The sequence below is a fragment of the Hemiscyllium ocellatum genome, chromosome 25 (assembly GCF_020745735.1).
Source record: "Hemiscyllium ocellatum isolate sHemOce1 chromosome 25, sHemOce1.pat.X.cur, whole genome shotgun sequence".
Lineage (NCBI taxonomy): Eukaryota > Metazoa > Chordata > Chondrichthyes > Orectolobiformes > Hemiscylliidae > Hemiscyllium > Hemiscyllium ocellatum.
The window spans coordinates 26,869,516-26,882,595 of NC_083425.1; the positions used below are offsets into that span (position 1 = coordinate 26,869,516).

The 13,080-nt window shown below is 40.2% G+C and overlaps 1 protein-coding gene across 2 annotated transcripts in view; it reads right to left on the bottom strand.

The window, feature by feature from the left end:
* fasn (fatty acid synthase) overlaps window positions 1-12,014 on the bottom strand; it is a 91,003-nt gene extending 78,989 nt beyond the window's left edge. The window contains exon 1 of one of the 2 annotated variants that reach the window (XM_060844952.1): window positions 11,943-12,014. The gene's annotated coding sequence lies outside the window, so the exon portion shown is untranslated. Of the gene's footprint in view, window positions 1-11,138; window positions 11,340-11,942 lie in introns of those variants that run through there. The other variant, XM_060844951.1, reaches the window with a different exon arrangement.
* Window positions 12,015-13,080: the final 1,066 nt, after the last annotated feature.

A 13,080-nucleotide genomic window follows, 5' to 3' on the forward strand; every position in this document is an offset into this window, starting at 1 on the left:
ACACACACTTACACTCTTTCATGCGCACACAAGTACAAGTCTATGGGTGAATTTGCATTTACAGAATTATATTTGTAGACACAATCTGTTTTACTCAAAAATAAACAAACAATCTGCAGGCAGTCAATCCATGTAACATTTTATAACTTCCTACTTTGGAAATAGAACCACTCTGGCTCAAGACTGGAATACAGACAGACTCTAACCTCACATTTTTAATCCAATGTCTGAGCTGAAATGTCACTTCTTTAAAGATAAAACCTTAATTTATCTCAAGAATATGACTTAAAAGAAGTTCTGGGATTTACATATTAATGAACCAAAATCTTCTAAAAGATGAAAGATTTAACAGCAATCTGGGTTTGTTCAATACATCGTTACAGCTGCATGACACTGTGATCTTTAGCTATAAATTGTCTCATGATCCATCTCCACAACTACCTGATGAAGGAGCAGTGCTCCGAAAGGTAGAGCTTCCAAATAAATATTTTGGACTATAACCTGGCGCTGTGTGATTTTTAAAACTTTGTCCATCCCAGCATCTCCACAACATGACTTTCAAATAGGAATTGCCACTGTCTAGTTTCTCACCAATATCTGGGAGAACATAATGAGGTGAGATTAAGCAATAAAGGAGACGTTAATGCACTCAAATAGGGTTCACTCTCCTTACAAATGAGATTCTCATCTAGTCACAGAAACATTAAAACGGAGAATCAAGCATTTTCTTCCTTGATTCATGAATCTTATTTTTCATTCTCACCATATTCTCCCAGCTTTCCCACTTTTGCCCAGATTGTTCAGATACTAGGAAATTTCTACCCAAACTTGCTTATACCCTGGTCAGAATTTCCCAGTGGATCATATTTTCTTGACATCTAGATTGTTCTGTACATTCTCCTGTATGTACATAGATGCCAATGCAACAACTAAAAGTGCAAAATCTCCCAGCCTTTTGTTTTCAATCTCACATTTTCAATCCACCAGTAAGCGGTGATTACATTTGCAGATTGTTGTTTCTTCTTGTCACCCCTTCAGTGCATTCTTTACTTTTCTGGATGCTCTTATTTATTTGCCTGCTTCTCTATTTTAGTCTGTGTGGCAGAGCCAGGATTTAAAAGGTGCAGGATGCGATGCTAAAGAGAATTCTTGTTCTGCCAATTATGCAATAGGGTCTTTGTCTTTTAGTGTGAACAGATGGAATGCAATGCACCCATAGATTCTTTGTTTGTCACTAGTATCCTGTTCAGCCTTCGTCATGAGCTTCAACATACTCTGCGATCAAAAAGATTTAAGTTCTCTGCATCACAGTCTCACTCCTACTTTATGCTCAAATTCCTTCCCACATCTTTCAGTCTCTTGCCTCTTCCTTTCTGTATTCCTGCCTTTCACCTCAGCAAATTAGCAGCAGAAGCAAAAGCTGGCCCAGTCTCGCACTGGAAACCCTCTCTTCTTCGTATGCCATCTGTGGGGTCTCTGCTGTGCACAATTTACCTGGCACAACTGTCTAAAGAACAATTATAACTGCACTTGAAAAATAATTTATTGGACGTGGAAGAGATGCTAAACATCTCAATGTCTTTCTCAGTATTTCGAAACGGACACTTAAATAGGGTCACCATCCATGTTCCAGACACATTTAATAAAAGACAAAATATCTTCTCGCCTTAAACTGCTACCTCCTTTCTAATGTTTATCCGCATGCACAGTTGATTCTGTTTCTTACTGTCTACATGTCTGTCTAATCATGCTGTCCTGCTGCATGTTCTACCTCTCTGTGTGCATGATTCATGCCACTATTAGGCAGGGTTAGAATGATCCCCTCAGCAGTGCAAACAACTGGTTTAGTCTGAGTAGAAAATTAGTATTGCTTGTCTGGTAGAAAATGTTAAAATATCCCAGTTTTGTGATTAATTCAGAAATCAGCAATATTTTTCATAGGCAGGTCAACTGGAAGGGTGGGGGTGCATAGATGGGAGGCAGGTTGGGTGGCAAAACAAAAACAAGGAGTTAGACTAATGGAGCAGGATTTTCATCTTTGATTTCAAATGCCTCCACGGCCATGCCCTTCCTACTCCTGTAATTTCCTCCAAAACCTCTACTTTTCTACTTCTGGTATTGTGTGGATTGTCCTATTTGGCCCTTCCACCATCGTTGACCATTGATTGGGCCTTAAGCTGTGGAACTGCTCCGTTACACTCCTCCACCTCACATTCGGCCTTTAGGACTCCACTTTAAACTTTGGTCAACTGACCAAATGCCTTATGTGGTTCAGTGTTGGTACTTTATAATTCTCCTGTGAAGTGCCCTGGGATGTTTAATTAGTGAAAGTGCTATATAAATGCAAATTGTTGTTGTAGAAGCAGTGGTTAGGTCAATTGGGAAAGAAATGGAAAACAAAAGTAGAAATTGCTGTAAAACTCAGCAGCTCTGCCAGCATCGGTAGAGGGAAATCAGAGTTAACATTTTGGATTCAATGACCCTTCCTCAGAATTGGGCCTTAAACATTCGCAGTTCTTTTGGTTTTTGTAAAACTTGAAGTATTTTGCAGTTGGCAGGCTCTTGTGGATTCCGCTTTCTTTGCTATATCCTGCGTTTGATTACCTAAATCTTATTATAGAACCCCAAGCACTGAAACCACGGCATGTAATTTCATCCTTCATAATTATGGTATCACAGATGGCTGTATTCATGTCCGACTGCGTTTCCCAATTATACATATATTCAGGCCAAATGTCTAGGTTATTTCTGGAAATATAAATGTTATCTGTGTTAGTCATAATAAGATAAATCTCAATGTAGCATCAGCACATGTAGTCTGCACACTATGCTCAAGAACTGATATGTTTAACTCTCAAATGTTTTCAGCAGAACTGACTTCTTTTCAAGATTCAGTTACACTACTGAAGACAAGCTTGAACTGGCATCCTGAATGTATGGGTAAATTGTGCTCAGTTGTCTGGACGGCTGGTTTGCAATGCATAGGGATTAATTCCTGCACTGGCTGAGGTTACCATGAAGGACTTCCTTTCCCAACCTCTCCCTTCGCCTTAGGCATGGTGACCTTCAAGTTAAACTCTCAGCAGTCAGTTCTCGCTAATGAGAGAGCAGCGCCTAAGGCCTGGTAGGACTATGGTCACTTTACCTTTACTGCCAATTGAAGAATAAAATGGATGACAATATCAACAGTGGTAAAGTCTCCCAGCCATGAATTTTTGCAAGTGATTTTCAACTTTTAATGTCATGCCAAATACTGTATATACGCATATGACATTATTTCTAAAAACATTCTCTATTACAAAACAATGTCAAAACTCCATTTTATCCCATTCTACACAATATAAGTAGTAGAAGGTAGGTCCATGGTCAACAGATGTATTAAAGAAGCTAATTTACATTTATTCAACTCCTTCCCATCACCTCCATGTTGCAGCAAACAGGCACAAAGGTATCATAATCCACTTCAGCGAACTTAATGTCCTTGAGCTTAGAAACCTGCATTCACTGGTCCCTTGTTCAGTTCTGCTTTAGCAGCCCCATGGTTCACTTTTCTCAACGGTATCATGGTAGCAATTATTCCTTAAGACAGCAACTCTTTCTCTTGTAAAGATGCTGACTTGTGCTGCAGTGTTACTCCACAGGAGACAACCACTTCAGCACAGACAGGGCTCCAATCTCCCATCAATGTCCTGCCATTGCTGTATGACCCTACACCCTAAGTAGGGTCTTTACCAGAAGGCTTACCACAAGCCAGATATTGTCCTCACTTACATACACAAATTCACTCCCCCACAAGAGGCAGGATCCCTGACCATTTATGTTTTTTTAAAATAAAACTTTGTTCATAAATGTGGGTGTCACTGGCTAGGCCATCATTTATTGTCTATCCCTGATTGACCTGGATAGTTAAGAGTCAACCACACTTTTGTGGGTCAGGAATCTCACAAAGATCAGACCAGGCAGGGATGGCAGACTTTCTCTGAAAGATGGTATTAGATTGGTTTTTACACAATCAATGTTAGGATAGCTTTGCATTCCAAATTTCACCCTCTGCCATAGTGAGACTCAAACTCATATCTCGATAGCTTTAGTTCTGAATTACTAGTCCAGTGTGATAATCACTGTGTCATTACCACCTTTTGCATGACTGAGATTAGCTAACTCAGCAGAGACATGCAGTTAGGTGCAGAACCTTTCTAATCTGCATGGTTCAGTGAATTTATTAACTCAATTCTTCAGAATAGCTACTATTTGACATTTATAACTATAACTTAGCTTTTACATTCATTCCTTTTAACTCAAAGCTTCCTTAACTGATAATCATACTGCTTTCTCAGTTCAGTACAATGACTATCTCCTGATGAAGGGTTTATGCTCGAAATGTCGAATTCCCTATTCCTGAGATGCTGCCTGGCCTGCTGTGCTTTGACCAGCAACACATTTTCAGCTATCTAAAATCTACCTCAATTCTTTTTTACTTACATCCTTAATTTTCCCAAATTGTTTAGAGTTTGTAAATTTGATCACTTCTTCAATGGCAGGTGGAATTGAATGCGTACAATGGTGAGTGCCTGTACTTCCAATGTGACTCAAATGTATTTAAAAGTAAATGATTACGGCGTAACAGAAGTATCTGTGTGAGAACCCTGACCTCTCATCGCACTGTGATAAGTGAGGCACCAGAGAATGCAGCACCAAACCCAAGAGAACTGGCATTTCTTACATTTTCAGCACCACACTCTACCCCATCTGTTTGCTTCTAATTAAGTAAATAGTGCATGTTGGCTCAATACTGCTGGCAAAATAATTGTTTTAAATTCTTTTCTTCCTGCTGTTTTCTTCTTGAAAACTGCCTATTGAAAAAAGGAGTCCAATTCTATAGAATAAATGAGGTATGTCTGGGAAGTTAACAGCTTCCCAGTTCAATTTAAGAAGACAATAGTGACACCAGGAAAACAGCAGAAAAGAAGAATTTGGAGAATGTGAAATCAAACGTTAAGTTTACCTATTCCATCCGTTTTGACAACATTCTGGCAAATCTTTTCTGAACCTTCTTCAATTTAATAATATCCTTCCTACAGCAGAACAATCAGAACCATACACAGTACTCTAGAAGAGGCCTCACCAATGTCCTGTACAACCTCAACATGATGTCCTAACTCCTAAGCTCAAAGAATTATGTACCTGAATACTTAGGTCTCTGTTCTACAACACTACCCAGAGCTCTACCATTAATCGTATTAGACCTGCCCTCGTTTGTTTCACCAAAATCAATACCTCGCATTCATCCAAATTAAAATTCCAGCTGCTATTCCTCAGTTCATTGGCCCATCTGATCAAGATTTCTTTGTAATCTTATATAACCTTCTTCAAATGTCCACTGTACCAACAATTTTGAGGTCATCGGCAAACTTACTAACCATGCCTCCTAAATTCTCATCCGAATTGTTTACATAAATGACAAAAGTGGACCCATTACAAATTCCTGTGGAACACCACTGGTCACAGGTCTCCAGTCTGAAAATCAACCTCCACCACCATCCCAGTCTCCTACTATCAAGCCAAATTTTGTATCCAGCTGGTAAGCTCCCACTGAATCCCATGGGATCTAACTTCATTAATTAGTCTACCATGCAGAATCTTGTCAAAGGCCTTACTACAGCCCATGTAAACAACAACATCTACTGCTCTGCCCTCAAATCCTTTTGGTTACTTCCTCAAAAAAAACTCAATCAAGTTGGAGAGCCAGGATTTCACTCACACAAAGCCATGCTGACTACCCTTAATCAATCCTTGCATCTCCAAATGCATGTAAACCCTATCCTTCAGAATTAACCCACCACCAATGTCAGACTACAGGTCTACAGTTCCTAGATTTCTCATTAAAGTCTTTCTTAAATAAAAGGTACAACATTAGTCACCTTTGGAACTTACAAATATCTTTACTAGTGCCCCCACAATTTCTTCCCTAACTTCCCACAATATCCTGGGATACACTTAATCAAATCCTGTAAATTTGTCCATCTTTCAATGTTTTTTAAGACCTCCAGCGCTTTCTCTTCTGTAATGTGAACTATTTTCAAAACATCAATATTTATTTCCCTGGAGTTCTGTAGCCTCCATTTCATTTAGTATCAGTTGCATCTCCTTAAGTTCATTACAAAAACAAACTCTCTGATCTTTAATGGGCACAATTCTCTCCTTGCTGGCTCTTTCACTCTTAACATTTGGATTATCTTTAACTCTATCTGTCAAGGTTATCTCTTATCACCTTCTCCCCTCCTGATTTCCCTTCTTATTCTTGACTAGAACCTCAGTATCTTTATTCATCCATTGTTCCCATTCTTATCTATCTTACTCTTCACTCTGACAAGAACATAATGCCACTGAACTCTCATTATCACACTTTTGAAAGCCTCCCATTTGTCAGTATACTGTTAGATGCGAACAGTCTACTCTAATCAAATTTTGAAAGCATATAAAAATGCCCAAGGACCTGCCGAAGATTATTCCTAACATGTCCAACTCAGGCCTATGGTGATTTCCTTTTCTATTGCAATCCATGCTGTCAGTCCAACAGTTAAGATGTGCCTTCTCACCATGGCTCCTTGGTTTAGCAAAACCTTAAAGTTAATACTTAGTGCAATAAATTCAAAAGTCAAACATTGGAAAGGATTAAGTGCCAGTACCTGGTATATTGTACTACAGATTTATACTAATCGAGACTTAATGCATTGTTATTGGCTGCCAGCCATCATCTTTTTGCAGGAATTCTTCAACTTTAAGCTTTATGTAAGGACAATAACATTAATAAACATTTCTTTTCAATAGGAAACAAATTATAAAGAACAGAATGCTACATCTATTTAACATGAAGCAGCCACAAAAGGAGTTCAATTGGACCATCTCGTCCGTGACAATACTTTGAAAGAGCTAATCAATGAGCATCATTCCTCATAGACTTGTAAATCACATCACCACAGTTCCTTTTTGAAATGGATCAACCTGAAAGCCTCACTATCCTTAACTAATAGCATGTAGCTAAAGAATCAAAAATGAAACAATAATACTTGATAAAGAAAAATAATTTGAAGCCTGGCCTCTGTTTTCAAACATTTGCTTGTAGATCGTACTTGCTGGTGCTAATTGCACACACAACAAACTGTTCAATGTTCCCAACCAAGAGCAAAGCTACCCTGTTGCATTTTAACGTCACAGCATTGTACAGAATTGTTCTGAATCATGCTTTGATTCAAGACTAACAAACCATTCAGTAAATTTTCTTGGTTCCTAGTAACGGTCTGTTATTTGCAGAGTGAGGGGGAGAGTGAGGTCGCCAATGTCCTCTCAAACTCTGCTCTTTCAAGCAGAGCCTTTCCATTGTATGCTAACAGCAGGCCTCAAAGCTATTTTACTGTGAAAACAACACAATGAACGTTCCGCCTTATATTTTTACAAGCTGCCAAAAGCTGTGCTCTCAATTCATGCAGGAAATGTCACTTATTTACAACATGTACCTTTGCAAACAAAACTTCAGTTTGAAAATTACTGTTCTGGATGAAACTTAAAACAATTAGGACAAAAACACACCAATTATACCAAGTTATCTACTTCTTCACAAAGTCTGCAAATGTACAGAAGGCAAACTGTAAGCAAACTTCTGATTTGATTTCCAAGTACTCCAATCATTTTCCATTTACTGCAAGTAAGTTAATGGAAAGAGCTAGTAAACCTCTTCCAAATGGCTTATCCTTCCTACTGCTGCACTAAATAGGATTTATTTTTGTTCACATGGTATATCACAGACACAACCAAATTAATTTGCAACTGATATGTAAGCACTGAAAAAGTATGGGCATGAAACAATTCTTCTCAATATCACTGACTATGGAAACTTAGTATCTCTCACAGTGGAAGTCAAACTTGTTAACAAGTGATGCACATTTTTAAGCCATTAGTTTTGCCAACTTGCTGTTTGGTTCTGGTTCTAGGCCTGGATGCACTCAGGCTCCCATTTGTTATGGTGTTCTCCAACCGGAGAATTGAAGCCTCCTTGACAACTGTAACTGCAACTAACTGCCTTCTCTCCCAAAGACACTATTTCTACTTTTACTATTAATCTTCAAATTTCAGACAACATCCACCACAACTCTGCCTGCAGGTCCAAATTAATTAAACTCCTCTAACTCCCTCTTACTTTTCCTTCAGAATGTTTGTTACTGTCAGCAAGGCCTTATTCCAACCATAACTTTACTATGAGTGTCATTTTGACATCCTGGTGTTGACAAGAGAGCCTATCAGGGATTCTTCCACCTGCAATTATTAAAAAAACAACCATTCAAATCATTTACAAATACACTTTCAAAAACCATGCCATTTTTGATCCTCCATCCTGAAGCTGCCAACTTACTCAAACACATCCTCACACTTCTAAAAACAAATTACTGCAGATGCTAGAAATTTGTAATAAAAATAAAACTTGCTGGGTAAACTGAGCAGGTCTAGCAGAAGACCATAGGCCTATGGGGCGGGGCGGGGCGGGGCGGGGCGGGGCGAAGAGAGAGAGAGAAAAGCTATGAATTGGCTCTGACTCTATGTTTGTTCTGAAGATATCATAGCAGATTTGGAATGATAACTCTGTTCCTCCCCGTACAGGTGCTACCAGGCTAGCTCAGTCTGTACAGCATTTTCTGTTTTTATGACAACTTTTCAACCCGCAAAGACCATGTCCTCAACAAAACCTTTACTCTCTCCCTTCAGTTCTGCAGTAATGGGACTTGAAACATGAACTGATTTTCTTTCTTCAACAGATGCAGCCAAACTTGATGAGTTTCTCCATCACTTTCTAGTTTTATTTCTAACCATGGTTTCTCTTCTCAATTCAACCCCATCACCTCAACAGTTCCTAAAGCTCCATCTGTGATTCCTTCTTAACTGACATCTACTGTTATTGCTTGGTTACATCATCCAAACTGGGCATTAGCATGTTGACAGTTTCTATCTTTACCCTTCTGAATCCTCCATTGCCTCTGTGCCATTACACTACCTGTCTAATGTTGTATTGCTCCCCCCCCCAAAAAAAAGTCCAAAGGACTGAAATCATCACCTTCAGGCTGTCACCCACTGTACTATTTGCTTCTCCGATCCAGACCTTTTTTGTCCCCTCCCTCCATCCCCTTCTTCAAAGCACATTGATGGCTGAGCCACCTGGAACCCACTCTCTGACCACCTCTTCTCTCACATTGGTATCCATTTTCTTTATACTTTCACAACACACTTTGCAACGTTTGAGATGTTGAATTTGCTATAGAAATGTGGGTGGTATGGTGGTTAGCACTGCTGCCTCACAGCGCCAGACACCCGGGTTCAATTCCCACCTCAGGCAACTGACTGTGTGGAGTTTGTACGTTCTCCCCGTGTCTGTGTGGGTTTCCTCCAGGTGCTCCGGTTTCCTCCCACAGCCCAAAGATGTGCAGGTCAGGTGAATTGGCTATGCTAAATTGTCTGTAGTGTTAGGTAAGGGGTAAATGTAGGGGTATGGGTGGGTTGCGCTTCGGCAGGTCGGTGTGGACTTGTTGGACCGCAGGGCCTGTTTCCACACTGTAAGTAATCTAAACTAAATGCAAGTTGTTTTTGTTGTTGCTAATACTATTAACACAGAAGCAAAATATTTTGGGAGTTGAATTTTTACTGAGAAAGCTTTGTAGCAAGAAAATATAAGTTCAACAGAACAGCTTATTTGACTTTTACATGTTTGATCATGAAGGTTTCTGTAAATCTAGACCAGGTAAAAATAGAACATTTGCAAATTACTACAGTTTTAATCCCAGATAGACACATTTCCATGCTAATCTATGTATTACTCAACAGTCAGGGTTGCATTTGGTTCATTATCAAGTAATTAGTTATAATCCACTTAAAGCTTAATTCAAAAATATATTGCACAGGTCTGTGTTCAACATTGAACGACCCTTTTCAGAAGGTCCTTTGTGGACTTGCTGGGCCGAATGGCCTGTTTCTACACTGTAGGGAATCTGATTTTAAAACATAACTGAAGGAACTCAGTGAAAGTCGGCCACACTGTAGATTTTATTGGCTGGGTTGCAGTAAATTCCATTTAGTTATTGGCCATCTGCTCCAAAGATGAGCAGTTTATGAAGGCTAGATTTGGAGCGGGGTTAAAATATGGGTTGACAGCAGCTTTTACACATCATTTGAGGGAAATGATTGGATTGGGATAGCAGGGGATTAATATTGAAATAAATAGATATGTGGGTTATTATAGGCCTGGTGATCCACAGAGCGCAACGCTGGGGCTGCAGTCTTTGTCGGAGCATGAATTAGGGAATAAATCAATGAAAGGAAAACTGACTCCGCGTTATTTGTGCAGGTGGCCGGCCGTGGAGTGAGGCGGCACCGCGCTCTCACGCAATCTCTCAGTTCAGTTGAAATTGAAATCGGTTCTTTTCTTCTTCGGGAATGTCTCTCAGCCCACGCCGGGAGCTGGAATAGTGTCCTCACACAATGACATCCCAACCCCTCCTCCCGTCGGAGCGGCAAGTGGGAGGTCCCTGAACAACAGTGAAATGGTGAAACAGCCGTCCGCACCTCCCTGTGAGATATTGCAACATGCCTGACCATCCCAGCATCCGTAACGTGATGACAGATCCTACTCTACCATTTCGGGAAAGAAAATTAACCAGATCTCGCCGATCAAACCCATTTTAAAATTGTAAATAAAGCATCTCCGACGCGATTGGATCTTTTCATTGATATAAAAGGACAGCCACACTGAAACATCAAGGATGCGTCTATAAAATGGCAGCGTTGTAATCCTATCCCCACCGCAGCATAATTCAGAGGGATCAGATAAGGCAGGAGATACAGAATAGACACTAGAAGGTACCCATTAACGCTGCGGAATAGTTCACTCTTTAAACAGAAAGGAGACAGTGAACCTTTGTACAATTCTGGGCAAAACTCTCTCCATTAAGGTACATCTAACAGCACCATTAAAAAAGCTTGGGGGCGAGAGAGAGAAAAGCTTTCCTCGTGTTTTACTTCATCGCTCGGCCATGTCTTACAGACACAAGCATCCCAGTCATTTAACAATCATGTAACAAAAGTGAAAGTCATACCTGTCTTTCAAATCCAGAGATTTCTCTGTCTCGCTTTCCTTTGTTTAGCGATGTATTGAGTGGAATCAGTGCAGTATTTTTTTAAAAAATAAATATCTCCTATTTCTCTCTGTGCTACCTCGAGCTGCGAGCTGTCTGTGGGAGCTCGGCTGCGCCTCTCAACGCTTCTCTACATTATTTAAATGACTGATTCGCCGGCTCGACACGCCACATGGTCTGACAGATTGGGTTTTCAGCTCAGTCCAATGAGAGGAGAGGTAGGGCTGGACCACAAGCTCATGAGATGATCAACCCCCCCTTACAAACGCCTGAGAAAAAAGGTTACTACAGTTCATGTGCAACATCGTGGTAGCGGCCTGTTTAAAATAAAAGGTTCAGAGCAGAAGAACAGTCTTTAACCTGAAAACTCAAACATACGACACATTCTCTCTAGCCCCGATTTAAAGCCGACATTGAGCAAGTAACTGAATAATTAATTTATTGCAACAAGGCAAATACTGGTTCTCAAAAGAAATATATCCTAACACCTCCAGGCAGAATATTTATATTGTGTTTCACTTTTGCCTGTGAAGTGCATCTTTGCTACCTGGTCCAGACAGATTAAACTATTTCTTGTGGAACATTACATCAGACTAAAGGTTGCCATTGCTAAGGAGAAATAACTGGTGATGGTTTAACCTAATGCAAGGGGAAAGGTTGAGGAGAGTCCTTCACAACCTGTGCCAGGAATTGAACCCACGTTGACGGTATCAATTTATCTTACAAACCAGCCGTGCGGCCAGTTGAACTAACTAACGTCCCTACCTGCGTTTTGTAGCAGACAGACAACGTGATTTCACCAGCTCCGGCTCGTGGAGTCCGACAGGCGGTGCAGGAGGAAGGAGAGAAAGAGGAAGGTTCTTACTTGGTACACAGGGAGGAGTAGTCAGAGGGTGAGTCAGCCAGCGTCATGCTTCCACATGTCCCCGCTGGTTTGAAATAACATTGAGAAACCTGGCAGGAAGTTACCTGGCTCTGTGCTGTCTTACCTGAGGAGGGCACTGCACCAGAAGATGGAGAATACACATGCATTTCTCAATGACAACATGGTAGTTTCACTAACACCGGTGTTGATACCGGCTTATTGTATTTCATCATATTTAATTCTTTGAGTTCCTGTAGTGGGATTTGAACAAGGATCACTTAATCAATAAACCAGGTCTCTGAATTCCTCGTCCTGTAACTATTGTGCCATGTATCCTCCCAGTATCGGATGTGGGGGCGTAATTAAATTCAATTATTTATTACATTCCTAATCGGCTGTCCCATTGCATTTCTTTTGGCTTGCACACTTCATTTTTTTTCACTTGGTAGTGTGAATCGTGTGAATTTAGTTGTGAAAATGGTCATTGTAACATACAATAATGGATATTTTCTCATGAAGCTGTTCAGAAACGTTACTGCACACGTGCACAGTTGGGACTGTGCAATCCATAAAACAGCAGGTGCATTGGGTCCATTGAGTCACTTCTGCCATTCAGTGAAATCATGGCTGATCTGATAATCCTCAAGTCCACTTCCCTGTCTTTCCCCTTTGACCCTTGGTTTTCATGCTGATTAAGTAACGTTGTGATGAAGAATTCCACAGACTCACTACCCTCTGATGGAAGAAATTCTTCCTCATCTCTATCTTAATAGTGTGACCCCTCTTTCTGATATTATCATTATCATTCTCCCAAAAGAAGAAAAAAAAACTTTCCACATCTACCCAGTCAAGATGCTATCTAAGGCACCCTGTAACATACTATAATATTGTTGCAAAAATAGGCTGAGTATAGCTCATTTTGCATTCAATTTTCGGATCCTTTAATGAACAGAATGCTGCTGGAAATTTGAAACAAAAATGGAAAATACTGTCACCCTTTGTCTGGCAGCTCCTGGTAGAGATAACAAGCTTTCGTGA